A 16,901-nucleotide genomic window follows, 5' to 3' on the forward strand; every position below is an offset into this window, starting at 1 on the left:
TCAATTTTCATTGGGACATTCAAATAAGGAGGGTACTTAAATATCATCTAGGATGGCTTAGATTCTAAACAGAGGTATTTCTTAAGCATGGGAGTGGAGAAACATACAATAGTAACCGTCTTTCTTCTTATCCCATGGTCATAGTTTCTTGGGGTCCAGCAGATATATTATGAAAAAACCTCCACAGATCAATCTGATAAGTTATTCCCTCATCAATTCTCACTCCTTCCTCTGACTGTAGTTGAGAGTCCTCCTTGGGAATGATAACATGCCCATTAGATCTCACCATATCTGTCTCACTACTTAATTTATCGCTCTACTCACCACTATAAAACATAAAATGAAATTGAGTTTTAAAAAGAGAAAATCACCAAATCCAAAAATTTTTTGGCTGCTGCTTCCCAAATGGATTTGTGTCTGGTTTTTTTTTTTTTCATCTTTGCTGACATTGGTATACAACCTAAGATTACTTCAGTTTTTACTTCAAATTTTATTAAACTACCTTACTTAATTTTAAGAATGGGATCAATATGAAATTAAATTTCCTTCATTCAATGAGTTGGACATTTCAGTATGGAAATGGTCACATATCTTTTAAAGAAATATACTTAGACATGGTCACTAGCCATACTTATCAAGATGTTGACATCAAGTATAGAATCTTTGTAGAAATAGAAATCCGAATCACTTTTGGATGTGATAGATAGTATTTGGGGAGTCCTAATTACTAGGCTCAGCTTTAATGGCTTTTAATAGAATGCATACATTAAATTGTACCATGCAATACATCCACAAAATCAATATGAGTGAAAATTGATATTCAATTCAGTAAATATTTATTGAGATGAATTCTGGAAAAAATAACAATCTCCTCCATTCCCTTCATCCCCAAAAAGCATTCATTTAAGAAAACTGGCAACAAATCAGTTAAGGAGGGAAGCCTGGATGGCTCAGGGGTTGAGCGTCTGCCTTAGGCTCAGGGCGTGATCCTGGAGTACCAGGATGGAGTCCCACATCGGGCTTCTTGCATGGAGCCTGCTTCTCCTCCTGCCTATGTCTCTGACTCTCTCTCTCTCTCTCTCTTTCTGTCTTTCAGTGTGTGTCTTTCATGAATAAATAAATAAAATCTTAAAAAACAACAACAAATCAGTTAAGGAGAACTTGGCAAAGCAGGTACAATATGATAAATTCCAAACCTTAAAATACATTTTGATATTTTTTTGGAGCTTGACAGATGATTCTTAGGTTCATCCCACCAAGTTCCAATAGTTGGTGGGGTCTATATATTTTTGTGACAAATAATTACGTAGATTGTAATCCCTGGGAAGGCAAACTTGAGTGAAGTGGAAACCAACTTTCTCTTCCTTGGGTGCTCTCTTTTGCAAAAACTCTGACCTATGCAAATGACCATGGTCAGATGTTAATATTTCCAATTACTTCTCTTTAGTGAATTGGTAATTTTGTTGCACATGGGAACAGCTTTTCAAATTTATTATTAGGCATAGTTGCCCATAATTTTTTGAGCATTTCCTCTTCTAAAACAAAAGGAAAAAAAGGAAGAAAAGAAAAGGAAAAGAAACCACTTCAGCATAAGGGAGTCAGTTCTAAATCCCTTTGGAGTATGTAGGGACACAAGAAGAGTACAGTCATCAAAGCTTTCCTAGAAGTGATGTATAAGTTGCATTTTGAAAAAATGGTAGGTGCTGTCCAGATAGATAAGAATCAGAGATGGAGTGGGGGTAGGAAACCATTTTAGGCAGAGGGAGTTGCTCTTTGTCCAATGTAATGCATTTTTCTGTGTATTATATTTTGTTTGTCTTTTCTGAAACACATAGCATGAGCACCCCTGATCTTGGTTCAGGGCAGCCAAAAGACTTGGTGAAGCTGGACCAAGCATGGGTAACTGAGATCAAAACTGCTGTGGTGGGAACTAAGTCCAGACCAATAGGGGAATTGGAGCAGCAGGGTGTCTGGGCAGTAGGGAAAGCGCCAGATTCAGCAAGCAGCCTGGAGGGATGCATTTGTAAACCTTTAAACCTGTGTTGCTATAGCAACACTGCTGTGAGGATACCAAGCCTAGGAATAGTAGTGAGAAGAAGTTGAATCTGGGTCTCTGGCTCTGAGCTAAAACTCCTTAGGAAGACAGAGGTAGTTCTAGGTCATATGTATCTATTGATGACCATTGAGGCAGAATCAACCTTTCTCTGGAGAAATGTTTCCCCAAATTAGGACTATAGGAGTTTCAAAGAATAATATCAAACTGTGAGTTTGCATGCAAAGATTACCAAACACACTAGAATGAAGGCCACTATGAAGGAGAGTTTGTACAAAGAACAAACAACAGATTTGGACCTCCATGGATTGCTTAATTTTAGATATTTAAAGACAAGAAGAATGCAGTTACAAGGACAAGCATGCAGCAAAAGATAACCAAAGAAGGATAAATTTTAAAAATACAATAATTTATAAAACCTCAATGGATCAGTAAGACAGCAGATAAACACAGTTGAAGAAAGGATCAGTGAACTGGAATTATGTGAAAAATTTACCTAAATACAGAAGAGATACATTAATATAAAATGTGTTAGCAAAATTGAAAAATGCAGAATATTGAAATAGGAGGTCTTAAAATGTTCAGTAGGAGTTTAAAATAAACTAGAGAGAATGGAGGAGAGGGAATATATAACAAGTAATAACTATAAATTTTCCAGAACTAATAAAAAATTATAACTACACACCTCCAAGGAGCACAATACAGCACAAAGAGAATAGTGAAAAAGAAACCTATCCTGAACACATCATAGTAAAACCTCAGAACACCAAGACAAAGGGAAGGTATAGGAAGTAGCCAGAGAAAAGGTGGGGCATCTGTATAGGAACAACGATTAGAATGTCATCAGTCTTCTCAAAAGCAACAATGGAAGCCAGAAGACTGTGGAATGTTGTTTTTACAATGCTGATAGATAACAGCTATAAGTATACTCCCTCACCCCCAAAAGACTATCTTTCAAGAATGAGGGTAAAATGAAATTTTTTATAGATAAGCAAAAATACTAGAGAATTTACTACCAAAGATTTTATTCTAAAGGAACTCATAAAGGATATATTTCAAGAAAAAGGAGAATGATCTCAGAAGGATGGGCTGAGATATAAGAATAAATGATGGAAATTAAAATTTAAATTAAAAAGTAGGTAAATCTAGACAGTGTATAAAATAAAATAACTGTAATTTATGGTGCTGCAAAAAAAAAAAGGACTAAAAATATTGGAAAACAGTAGTTTATAAGTTCAGTGAGGGCAGACTAGCTATTCTAAAGTTTTCTGTTATTCAGAAGGAATTCAAGACTTAATTTTATATTTTGTTAAGTTAATTGTGCTTACCAAAATTTTGAGTATAATCACTGAAAGAAAATAATAGTCAGTGGTGAGCTGGCAAATGTGTAACAATTTTCTCTCTGAAAACAAAACCCTGATTTGTGGTATTTGCCAATTTCTGTGATGTAAATACTCCCACCATGGCCAATTTTAAGCTAACAGCATGAACTTCACTGAACTTGAAGCTGGTAAGAGAGATGTGCGCAGTTGACTGTCATGAGTTACAGCAAGCCAGCTCCAGCTCATCACTGAATGGAATATATAAATCCCAAAGCCATAGAGAGAGAAAGTGAAATGTGTGTGTGTGTGGAAGGGAATCCAAAAACTCAAGTAAAAATCATCAAGAAAATAATAAAGAAATAGGAAAAGTGGTACAAATTGAAACCAAAGGTAAAATGATTAAAAACGTATCTGAATATATCAATGATGACAATAAATGTAAATGGACTGAAAAACTGAGGTATAGGCTATCTATAAAAGACATATCTAGAGCAAAAGTAATCACAAAAGGTATCTAGAAGGACAGGCCAGTGAGATAAAAGGAAACCCAAGAGAGTGTTGTGGTCTGGAAGTTAATGAAGTATTTTAAGAAGGAGAGAATGATCATTTTAACAGAGGCCAATAGTGCTCACTGAATATCCATGTTTATTTCAAGCTTCTCTGTGTTAGGTAGGCACTATCTGACTGGACTCTGGCCAATGGGATGGATGCCATAGTTATTCCTGTTCTCCATTCATTAGGAGGGACAAAGGAGTACTGAGATAGAAGATTCCTACAGGCTAGCAAAGTCACATAGGACACCAATTAATATCTACTGAGTGTCAACTATATCCTGGGCAGACAGGTACAAGGAAAGAAACATTGAATAAATTAGGCATGTTTAATGCTTTTGTAGGCTAATACTCTTGTTTCAAATGTGTATGAGTCACAAGACCATGCAACTTGCTTCCACAATAACTACTTTCATGGTATAGTAGTGTTTTTTCCCAAGAAGCATGCCTACTGGTTACTATACTATAGCAATATGTGTCTGGCCCCCACACTTACTCCTGTGCATCAGGCAAACATGGCATCAAGGCATCCAGGATGCTCCTCTGGAAACTTATGCCTTCAGTGTTTAAGGCCATTAGTTTGTATTGCTTTGTTTTACCATAGTCAGTCACATTGTACTTCAGTGCTAGCTCTGTGCATAGGTCCTGTTAGGTGAGATAAAAACACAAATACGCATGCATATCCATAGTTGTATACACATTTTGGTGGTTGTAGTGCATGTTAAATTGGTTCATACTAAATAGTGCTGAATGTACTAAGATCTGGATGGGCTCAGAAGGTAGGCTGACCAAAATGGTGCCAGTATGTTTCACCAAACTCTAGAAGACCAGAGTAACAGAAAACATGAGATCATTTAACCCAGTACTTAATCAAAACTTTTTCAAAAACACAATATACATGGAGGACTTTATTTAACAACACACATACACACAATCAACTGAAATAACATTTTATGAAACAATATGAAATGCAGTGTATTTTTTATTCTTTCCTATCCTATCCTATCTCATCCTTATAAAAAATTACCTGGTACAGCTTATGAAATTGTTTTTATATATCACCAATGACTACAACTCACAGTTTGAAAACTACTGTTTTAGACCAACCCTCTTATTTTTCTAGAATATAAAACTGAACCTCAGAGACACAAAAAGAGTTATCAAAGTCATGAGTTATTGCAGAGCTGGGACCAGAGTTAAGGTCTCCTGGTCCAGAGGGTTATATTCTCTTAGGACAACTTGTACCTCTCTTTGAATTCCCTGGGATAAGAATGAGTGCAAGCAGGACACGTACACTTACATCTCTGCCTTACCTTCTGTGTTCTCCCTAACCCCTGGCAAAGATTGCCAGAGAATGAGGCCCTTCAGAGCCATTTGGGCTCCTCTGATGCACATTGAGTGGTTCATCAGCTTCTGTACTCCAGGAGTGCAGGGACTTGAAGACAGGCTGCATTTTTTCTAAGCTAGACAACTTGGTCTCAAGGCAAACCAAACCATAGCATAGAATGTGAGGTGAGTTTGCCCTGGCCCCTTCATTTATCTTCCTTTAATCAAACAGACGAAACGTTTTCATTGGAGAGAGGAGATTGTTATCCTTGGCTTTCTTGTGTCTCCAGCAGTATTTTTCTTAGGAATGTGTTAATAGCTGCAAAAATTTTAACACGTCTTCAAGTGCCTCTCACGTTAGGAGATTCTTCTCAGTTGTGGGAAAAGTGGTTGTCAGTTTGCCTGGTGTTTAAGTGAAATCAAAATGTTTCTGACAGGTAGATTATGCCCCTACTTTAAATGTCCTGTCTTTACTGAATGTGCAGCTGGAAGCTTCAGAGAGAGAGACATTTTTCTTGCCAACTCTGATTCCTTCAGTCCTCATTCACTCCCAGGCAGTTGGGCCCGAGAAATGGTTAACTTCAGGGCCAATATAGGAAAAGATTTGGGAGTTTCTGTTTTCAAGATCATGTGTTGTTTGGTCTTTTTGTAGAGAACAACTTTGCCTTGCTAATCAAGCTCTTTAACTTCTTTTTTTCTTTTTAAGAAATAAGAACAATTAACAAATAGGAAATATATATAAGGCAGTTTTAGAGCAAGTGGAAAGCCAAATGTACAAAAAAAGAGAAGAGATTCCTAAAAATAGCTCTTAAAGTTTTTGTTACACCTTCAAAAATATTTATTTAATGGAATCAAAAGATAGGTCAGGGTGGATCTGAATTCATCCAGGGTCACAAATTCCTGCATATTTCATTGAAAGAGATTTTTTTCTGTGGACATAATAATAATTGGCCTTCTGTGTTCCTACAGCACTTCCCTATTCATATTTCTTCAGCAATGAATGCTTTAGGAAAGATGGGTAAATGCTTCCAAATTAATTTTAAACATTTTTCAGTGAGTCAGCTACTCCAGTTTTACTGGATAGCTTAACTAATAATCTCAGCTAAACTCCACACTTATGCCTCTGCAATCACCTAGATGATCTAGGATGGCCTCAAGCACCTAGGTGGCCAGTTGGCTGTTTGTTGGTTGAGGTGGTGGTGATAACTTGGTCTTATTTTCCTAATCATCCAGCAGACTGCCTCAGGCTTCTTGATGGAGGCTGAAGGGTTCCAAGAACAAGAAGAGAAGGCAACTGCCCATTTCCAAACTGTGTTTTTTTAAGTCTCTGCCTGCATCACAACTGCTGTTGTCCCATTGGCCAAGGAAAGTCACATGGCCAACCTTCCCCTCAATGTGGGAGGGAACTACCCCGGGGGTGAATACAAAGAGGAGTGAACAAATTGGTAATCATTATTGCCCCAGGCTGTCACACCTGTTGAAAGATAATACAGTGGTATCATCAAATAAATGAGCACCTTAGTCCCAATTGCATTCACAGAATTTCTCAAATGAGGCTAATAGAAACTATTGAATTATAGGATGTGAAAAACACTCATAGATAACATAGCTTCACCTTGTCATAAAATGGATTTTAAAATTTAGCTATGACTTGATGTGTATTGAATACCTACTAAGTGCCAGCCTCAGAGCTTGATGGTTCAGATATAAAGATTACTAAGAAGTGGTCTTGCTTTCAAGGAATTACATTGTAATGTGGGGGTAGTTAGGCAGATCCAGGTCAGATTTTATAAAAGTTCTGCCTTTGAGATGAGAAACCAATTTTATTTTATTTTTTTTAATTCTACTTAAAAAATTTTTTTAATAATAAATTTATTTTTTATTGGTGTTCAATTTGCCAACATACAGAATAACACCCAGTGCTCATCCCGTCAAGTGCCCCCCTCAGTGCCCGTCACCCATTCACACCCACCCCCCGCCCTCCTCCCCTTCCACCACGCCAGTTCATTTCCCAGAGTTAGAAGTCTTCATGTTCTGTCTCCCTTTCTGATGTTTCCTACCCATTTCTTCTCCCTTCCCTTTTATTCCCTTTCACTATTATTTATATTCCCCAAATGAATGAGACCATATAATGTTTGTCCTTCTCTGATTGACTTATTTCACTCAGCATAATACCCTCCAGTTCCATCCACGTTGAAGCAAATGGTGAGTATTTGTCATGAGAAACCAATTTTAGTAAGGACCCTCAACTGATTCAGGATAAAAACATAAAATTATTTCTTTTAATAATGCAACCCTCAACTATACTCTGCCCAACATACCTTTTCTGCTATACACCTCTTTTTGGAAGACTGATAGACCTGATTTTTTTCTCTTGGCATCCTTTTTAAGTTATTAGGACAGTCATGTGTGATGTTTAATACTCAGCCTTCTTCGTTTTAGTACAGTCATCTGCAACCTGAGTTAAAGCTCTTCACTTCCCAGGCCAGTGCTTGTTTGAGCTGTGGTCCCAGCAACATAAAGTAGAGACATGTGCAGTCTGGTTCTGACACCTGGACCTTCTCTCTTCAGGGCTGTCCTTCCCCTGGGAGGCTGCAGAAAAGGAAGAGGAAAACAATCTCTCATCAATCAGCAGGGGAAGGCTGCACTTCTTCTCTTCATCGATGGGAAACCAGTATCCTGGTTGGCATTCTCTGGGCTTGATGGGAAAGGGATTGGTGCAGATGCACCCCTTTAACTACCACAACTCTATATTGTGAGTCAGCTGGTCCCTTTTGAGATTGCACTGTATCTTCCACTGCATTCCATTATTACATGCCCTTATTTGCCCCCCAACACTCTTCATTCTGGCAATCCTAGAAAGACTACGTTAAATATCATTTTCCCATAAATGCCAACTGTTGCGTCTTCCAGCCCACATAGGACCTATTGTTTATAACTTCGGAGAATATAGACCTATTGTCTATAACTTCGGAGAAATTAATGTCATAACTTCCCCATTTTGGTGGTACAGGGTCAGGGTATGATATTCAACCAGGAAACAATTCTATAAGCATCACTAAACTTTAAGGGTGATTTTTTAAAGTCTTCATTGTCCTTTCCCCTGGGATGGGGTGATATTTTTCTCTTCACAAATATTGAACTCTTTTACAAGTTTGCCTTAGTTAGATTCATTGGATGGTGCTGGCGCTGGTGATAGTGTTTGTGTTTGGCCAGTTCTGGGGTCTCTCACTATGAGAAGTGTGTGCCTCCAGTCCCTAGTGATTCCCTGAATTGAGGATTTTTGGTACTGAGACCTTCCCCCACCCTCAGGTATGTCCTCCAGTTACAATAGGATCAATGGAACAATAGGAGAATTCTATCTTATGGCAGATTGAACTCACTGCTATAAGAGCATAGGAGGAATCATGCCCCCCCCCCCCCCCAGGGGTTGGGGAGGGCTTCACAGAGAAGATGATATTTCTCTGGTGACTTCTTAGGGTCCAAGGGTACCTCATGTATACTGAAACTGTATCTCAACAACAACAAATCAATACTGCAAGAAGAATAAAGCACATGATGATGATCTGAATGTGGGTATCATGGTTCCTTTTCCTTTTATTCCTCTCACCTCATCTCCTCTTTACCTCCACTACAGTCTCATTCCTTTCTCTTTTTTATTTTTCTCCTTCTTTCTCATCCATGGGCTTGGACTCTCCATTTTTACCTGGGGACCTCACTCAGCTCCAAGGGGTCTTTTGTACGGTTCAAACATTTTCTGAGTTCTGATGCAACTGGAGCATGTGTACCCTGGAGATTTATCTCATGAAATGGAATTGCTTTGCCAAGACGAGAACAGTTTTTCAGTTCCATCCCTTCCCTTTAGGCCATCTTGAGGAGATTTGTCTCTATCCGTTCCCTGTTTTTCTTCTAACACTTCCCCTATATTTTTGTTCTGTAGAGATGGGCAGTGATTAGGCTCGAATGAATGAAATCCCTTCTCCAAACAAGATTCTCCCACTGATTGATGGGTTTAATTTTTACATACCCTTTTTGTTTGTTTGTTTGTTTTTAATTTTTTTATTGGAGTTCATTTTGCCAACATATAGCATAACACCCAGTGCTCATCCCGTCAAGTGCCACCCTCAGTGCCCTTTGAAAGCCAAATGAAGTATTACTCAGAAAGTGTGTTTCAGAGGGCAGTTCTGGAGGGATCTGCAGACAATGTTAACAAGCTTAGCAGGAATAAAATTTAGGCTTTCAATTACTACAGTAAGCTCTTTGAGTGAAATTTTCATCATAATTATTTTTTTTAAAGATTTTATTTATTTATTCATGAGAGAGACAGTGAGAGAGAGGCAGAGACACAGGCAGAGAGAGAAGCAGGCTCCATCCAGGGAGCCTGATGTGGGACTCGATCCCGGGACTCCAGGACCATACTCTGAGCCAAAGGCAGATGCTCAACCACTCTGCCACCCAGGCATCCCTTCATCTTCATTACATCCCAAGAACTGACCAAATGTCTGGTACCTGATTTATGCTCAGTAAATGTTTACATAAAAATTTTTTTAAAAATTATGAATGAATGAATATGTATCTAAATCTTATTTATGTCTCTATGTTCTTCCTGGAGGTGTTTGTCTGGTACTTTTCAAATAGACTGCTTGGAAAGTGGATTTCTGGTGTGGCCATTTTATCACCTTAGTCAGAAGGCAGGTTACACATAGGCAGTTTAGTGCCTCCTACTTCAAGACCCGAGTTGGGTCCAAAGAGGAGAGCACCTCTAAATCAAGCATTTGCATCTTAATCAAAAGATGAAGTTTTGGGATCCCTGGGTGGCGCAGCGGTTTGGCGCCTGCCTTTGGCCCGGGGCGCGATCCTGGAGACCCAGGATCGAATCCCACGTCGGGCTCCCAGCATGGAGCCTGCTTCTCCCTCTGCCTGTGTCTCTGCCTCTCTCTCTCTCTCTGTGTGACTATCATGAATAAATAAATAAAATCTTAAAAAAAAAAGATGAAGTTTTGTGTATGGGCTCTTGGTTCATTCCGTATCCCTGAGTGATATAGAAACAAACGAAAAGAAAATGTGCATTTTAAGAAGCTTTCATGCATCTACTAGTCCCTTTGCAAACTGGCTCCAGAGCCTATTATAGCAACTTCTGTGGCCTTGGGCAGGCCAGGAAATAAGTCTTAATTTGCTCAGGCCCTAAATTATAGACTGTGCATTTGCAACTGTTTTGAACTAGTCAGCAAAATCATAGTTTTCAACAGGTTTTAAAAGAAGCATTGCAGTTCACAGGTTAGAGTGTTTTAGATTATGTTGTTGCAAAATAAAACAAATTTAGGTTTTTCTTCCTCCGAGGAGTGGTGAAATTGAGCAGTATCCAAGAAAAATGAATAGTGCTCATCCTGTATTAAATTGCTCATCAGAACACATATTTTTTTTCTTTTTCTTTTTCTTTTTCTTTTTGGTTAACTATCAGTTGCAACAGGTATGCAAACTGGCCTAATACAATCAGGAGTAGACAAGTGATCTTTGGGAGGTGTGTATTGAGTTAAATCCATGTCACAAAAACCGGAATCTTCTTTTCAGACATAAGGCCTTAATTAGCATTCTGACATACATGCAACCAGAGCAAGCATTAATTAGAGTGCAGCACTTTGAATTTAGTAATTAAGTGTAATATGCTAGGCACTTCACAGTTGTATTTAAACCCTTTGTGACATCAGTATATAATGTAATTTTAAATATTTTAAATCTTTGTTGCCAGGTAAATTCATCTTTATATTTCTAACATCTCATGTTTTTGAGTACATTAATTGTTAAACATACAAATGGACATCTGGGATTCCTTTAGCTATGTATTAAAGAGGTTTGCTCCTGTGAAAACTATTCCTGCAATTCCAGGCATTTCCACCAGGTGGACAAAGGAGCCACTGCCCTGTGGTTAACTGAATGGTTACTGAGCCACTGAGAAAAGAAATAACCTGAAAACATAAATGAGCCCAGGTATTAGTTTTTGGAAAAATCAGGCTATCCATTAATTTGTTCCTACAAATTAAATATGTTGCTAAGAGATGATATACACACAGAGAAGGTCTACAACAAGATTGTGGGGTTTTTGTTTGGTGTTTTTTTTTTTTTTTTTTTTTTTTTAAACATGACATTTAGGCATAGTATGTTAATTCTTACTCAAACTGTGCAATGACCACCAACTTTATTCTGACTTTCTCTTTTTTGCTCTCAAGATATTTACAAAACAAGTTCTAGCTGTGGCTGTTTACAAGGAGGTTATTTGTAGGTTATTCACAAACCACTTTTAGCATTAAAATGAAAACTGGTAAATTTCCTCTGCTTGTTATGCAATCTGTCGCCTCCCAATTGCTTATTTAAGGACATATCTCCACTCAGCCCCCACAGTCACATTTTACTACTCTCTTTCTATTCATTTTCTTCAGAAGGAAGCTCAGAGTTTTTGTTTTCAATAATACCCTAAACTTTCAAAACACTGTTAAAATGATAACCTATGTTTGTTAAGCCTGGGAACTGTGCCTTCTAAATATGTTTTTTAATCTTTTTTTTTTTAGGCTTTATTTATTTATTTATTCATAGAGACACACACAGAGAGAGAGAGAGAGGCAGGGACACAGGGAGAGGGAGAAGCAGGCTCCATGAAGAGAGCCCATCGTAGACTCCATCCCCAGACTCTGGGGTCACACCCTGGACTGAAGGCGGTGCTAAACCGCTGAGCCACACGGGCTGCCCCTAAATATATTTTAAAGAGGAAAAAAAAATCTCTTGATAAAAAAATATCTGGATATTCTTTTCTATGTGTAAGTCCCAAAGTGATTTCATTAACAAATATTCATAAATCCTTTAGTATTATCTACTTGTTATTTGGTTGTGCATTACCCAAATCAGTTTCAAGTGGAATAAATGAAATAGTTTTACTTTCCAGTTCCTTAGATAAGGCATTAAGCTATAATATTATTCTGTACTATAATATGTCAAGTAAAAAAACTCTTCCTATTGGTCCCACATTGAGGAAGTCACAGTATCTGAGCCTTAATTTTTAATTTATGTTTAACCAAGGTGCCCACATAGTTTCAGGAGAAGATTGGGTTCTGGGGATACAGTGATACACAAGACAAAGTCCAGGCTCCCATGGAACTGAAAATCTAGTAGAAAATGAGTAATAGAAAATGGAAATAATGCTATTAACCTCATAGTGAGGCTTTCAGGATTAAAACTAGGTAGTTAACATGAAACTGCTTTGTAAATTGATTAGTATGAATTAATCAATACTAGATATTATACTAGAGTTACTTTTAAGAATCCAGTGAGAGGAAATATGAGTATATTTATACACATTACACTTATTTTGAAGATGAAACAGCCTTAGAGCAAAAATGTGACTTACCACAGGTCAGATCACAAGTTTTATAATTGAATTAAACATTATGCATTGCATTAAATGGTTTGATATTTGTTTGTGTTATATAGCTTTTTTTAAAGATAAAACTGAACTTTGAGAGATGATACTTGAAGTGGTACCACTGGGTTTGAGCCTAGAGTTTTCAGCTCATAGGTTCATGCTTTCTTACATCTCTAAACACTTAAGACTCACTCTAGCCTATTCTATTAATTTTTATCTGTTCATTATCACATGCATATATTTCATTGCTATTTACATCCATGTGCCTATATCCTTTGTTGAGTTAACAAAATGGTCCTTACAGAGGTCTCTTCTTCCAGAAGTGGGTTGGGCGCTTTCCACGCATAATGGATTTTCACGGTTTGCCAAGTGGTGCAATAGTGCTATATAGTCCAAATCAGGTTCATGCAATAAAAATCAACTGCTGTTCTTCATGTTTCAAAATGTTAAGAACATTTTTAGAGCATCAGCTGTGTGTAGAACTCTGGGTTAGGTGCTTTTGAGAGAATACAAAAGAAATGATAAGACCAGGTCTCTGTTCCAAGGAGCACAGAGGCAGTCTTCCCTAGGCCTCCTCACACCAGAAATGTCCCTGGGGAAGAGCCTCTTATTATTTACTCTGGGTGGATTGTGGCACCAGATACAGTGGAACTTGCATGACACCATTCACATTAAAATCTGGATTATGAACTGTTCGAGAAAACGAATGCCGAAAGCACAACAATAACAAACAAAAACTGAGCAGTGGGGCATAGTGTGTGTGTGTGTGTGTGTGTGTGTGTGTGTGTGTGTACTCAATTGTGGTTAATCCCACATTATCTGGTAAGGAGATGTGTCAAGAAGAATTCGACCCAAGCTGTCTCTTATTTCCTAAGTCTCCCAGGACACATAAATGGGATTCAAACTAACCAGGTTTCAATGTTCAACAAGCTGAGTTCTTTCTGATGTCTATAACTACATCTCACATAGAGCACTCAAGTGCATTTCTTTTTGTTCTGTTTATCATTTCCATATATTTATAAATTACTTGCTATGTGCCAGTCATTGTGCTCATAACAGGTAAAAAGGCTGTAGAAAACAGTTATGGTCCTTGCCTTCACAAAAACTTAAGGATGTTTTTCTGTGTCAAGTATTTTTTAAGACTATTTTCTAGATATTGCTTTTCCAAATTAACACATTAACTGAAGGAGAGATAGCAAGCACTGTTATTGTTACATCTTTTACTCATTCATTTTATGACCACCAATGCATAATATAGATGATTTTCTCTATTTATTTGGACCTCAGATGCAGAGAAAACTGGACTAATCATACTCCATAGTTCATGACACACTATGTCCATCAGGCTGTGTGAAGCTTTTCTCTTGTTTAATTTTCATACACTACTTTTCCTTCATCATTCAGTCATTCATGAGCCCTACTCTTTCTTATTCCCACCTTTCTATCATCAGCAACTGCTTTATTTGGCATATATATTCCTCGATATGCAAGTATCCTTGAAGAATATAGAAGGCTTTTTGCTGGAAGTAAATGTTTTTAGTTAATAACATGATATTATTCTATATATGTTTTCTATTTCTTTCATAATCAAGGCTACATTTCAACATCTATCCATGCTGTTCTATATTCTTGGAATTCAGAGCTCCTAGCCACTACATAATATTTTATATTATCCATCTATCACCTCCTATTTATTATTTCATCTACTGATGAGCATAGAGGTTGTTTCTACCCAGTTTCTTTTTTTTTAAATTTTTTTATTTATTTATGATAGTCACAGAGAGAGAGAGAGAGAGAGAGAGAGAGAGGCAGAGACACAGGCAGAGGGAGAAGCAGGCTCCATGCACCCGGAGCCCGATGTGGGATTCGATCCCAGGTCTCCAGGATCGCGCCCTGGGCCAAAGGCAGGCGCCAAACCGCTGCGCCACCCAGGGATCCTCTACCCAGTTTCTACACAGTTGTGTGACCTCTATATCTTCATAAATGTCCTCCTATGAACCTAGGAGAGTGTCCCAAGAATATATCCAGGAATGAGATTGTTGAGTCACTGGGCATTTGCATAGGCAATTCATTGAGAACTGAATGGTTGTTCTAGCTTATGTTTTACCACACAGTATGAGCTTTCTTCAGCATCTCACACTCTTGCCAACACTAAGTATTGTCTGACTAACTTTGCAAATCTGTTCAGTGTAAAGTGGTAAATTTTGTTGTTTCTGATGTGAATTTCTCTGATCAAATATGGGGTTCTGGTATTTGTTAACCAGTCAGATTAGACTTCTGCCATTTTAGAATAATTTCTTGGCTTTTTTATTAACTGATAAAAGTTTCTTATATATTCTAATTCAATCTTAGTTGGTTATAGAGAACAACTATCTTCCCTCAGCCTGTCAATGATTTGTGAGTTTTTTTTGTCTTAATTTTTGTATATTTTAGTGTGCTGATTTTTCCCTTAATGATTTTCTTTTTTTGCTTGTAACTTTCTGTTTATTAGCTTGATTACATTGATGGGTTTCTTTTGTGAACATGTATATATTTGAGCACTTAGGATTTGTATGGGGTTTTTTTTGTATATTTTTTATTGGAGTTCGATTTGCCAACATATAGTGTTATACTATATGTGCTCACCCCGTCAAGTGCCCCCCCTCAGTGCCATCACCCAGTCACCCTGTCCCCCCCCAACACCCCTTCCACTACCCCTTGTTTGTTTCCTAGAGTTACGAGTCTCTCATGTTCTGTCACTTCACTGATATTTCCCACTCATTTTCTCTCCTTTCCCCTATAATCCTTTTCACTATTTTTTATATTCCCCATATGAATGAAACTATATAATGTTTGTCCTTCTCTGATTGACTTACTTCACTCAGCGTAATACCCTCCAGTTCCAACCATGTCATTTCTAATGGATGAGTAATATTCCATTATATACATAGACCACATCTTCTTTATCCATTCATCTTTCGATGGACACCGAGGCTCCTTCCACAGTTTGGCTATTGTGGACATTGCTGCTATAAACATTAGGGTGCAGTTGTTCCGGCATTTCACTGCATCTGTATCGTTGGGGTAAATCCCCAGCAGTGTAATTGCTGGGTCATAAGGCAGTTCTATTTTTAACTCTTTGAGGAACCTCCACACAATTTTCCAGAGTGGCTGCACCAGTTCACATTCCCACCAACAGTGCAAGAGGGTTCCCCTTTCTCCACATCCTTTGTTGTTTCCTTCACAACAACATTTGTTGTTTCCTGTCTTGTTAATTTTCCCCATTCTCACTGGTGTGAGGTGGTATCTCATTGTGATTTTGTTTTGTATTTCCCTGATGGCAAGTGATACAGAGCATTTTTTCATGTGCTTGTTGGCCATGTGTATGTCTTCTTTAGTGAAATTTCTGTTCATATCTTTTGCCCATTTCATGATTGGATTGTCTGTTTCTTTGCTGTTGAGTTTAATAAGTTCTTTATAGATCTTGGAAACTAGCCCTTTATCTGATAGGTCATTTGCAAATATCTTCTCCCATTCTGTAGATTGTCTTTTAGTTTTGTTGACTGTTTCTTTTGCTGTGCAGAGGCTTTTTATCTTGATGAAGTCCCAATAGTTCATTTTTGCTTTTGTTTCCCTTGCCTTCATGGATGTATCTTACAAGAAGTTGCTGTGGCCAAGTTCAAAAAGGGTGTTGCCTGTGTTCTCCTCTAGGATTTTGATGGAATCTTGTCTCACATTTAGATCTTTTATCCATTTTGAGTTTATCTCTGTGTATGGTGTAAGAGAATGGTCTAGTTTCATTCTTCTGCACATGGCTGTCCAATTTTTACAGCACCATTTATTGAAGAGACTGTCCATTTTCCAGAGGATAGTCTTTCCTGCTTTGTTGAATATTAGTTGACCATAGAGATGAGGGCCAATTTCTAGATTCTATATTATGTTCCATTGATCTATGTGTCTGTTTTTGTGCCAGTACCACACTGTCTTGATGATCACAGCTTTGTAATACAACTTGAAATCTGGCATTGTGATGCCCCTGGCTCTGGTTTGCTTTTTCAATATTCCCCTGACTATTCAGGGTCTTATCTGATTCCACACAAATCCTAAAATTATTTGTTCCAACTCTCTGAAGAAAGTCCATGGTATTTTGATAGGGATTGCATTTAATGTGTAAATTGCCCATAGATATTTTCACAATATTAATTCTTCCAATCCATGAGCATGGGATATTTTTCCATCTCTTTGTGTCTTCCTCA

The sequence above is a fragment of the Canis aureus genome, chromosome 7 (assembly GCF_053574225.1).
Source record: "Canis aureus isolate CA01 chromosome 7, VMU_Caureus_v.1.0, whole genome shotgun sequence".
Lineage (NCBI taxonomy): Eukaryota > Metazoa > Chordata > Mammalia > Carnivora > Canidae > Canis > Canis aureus.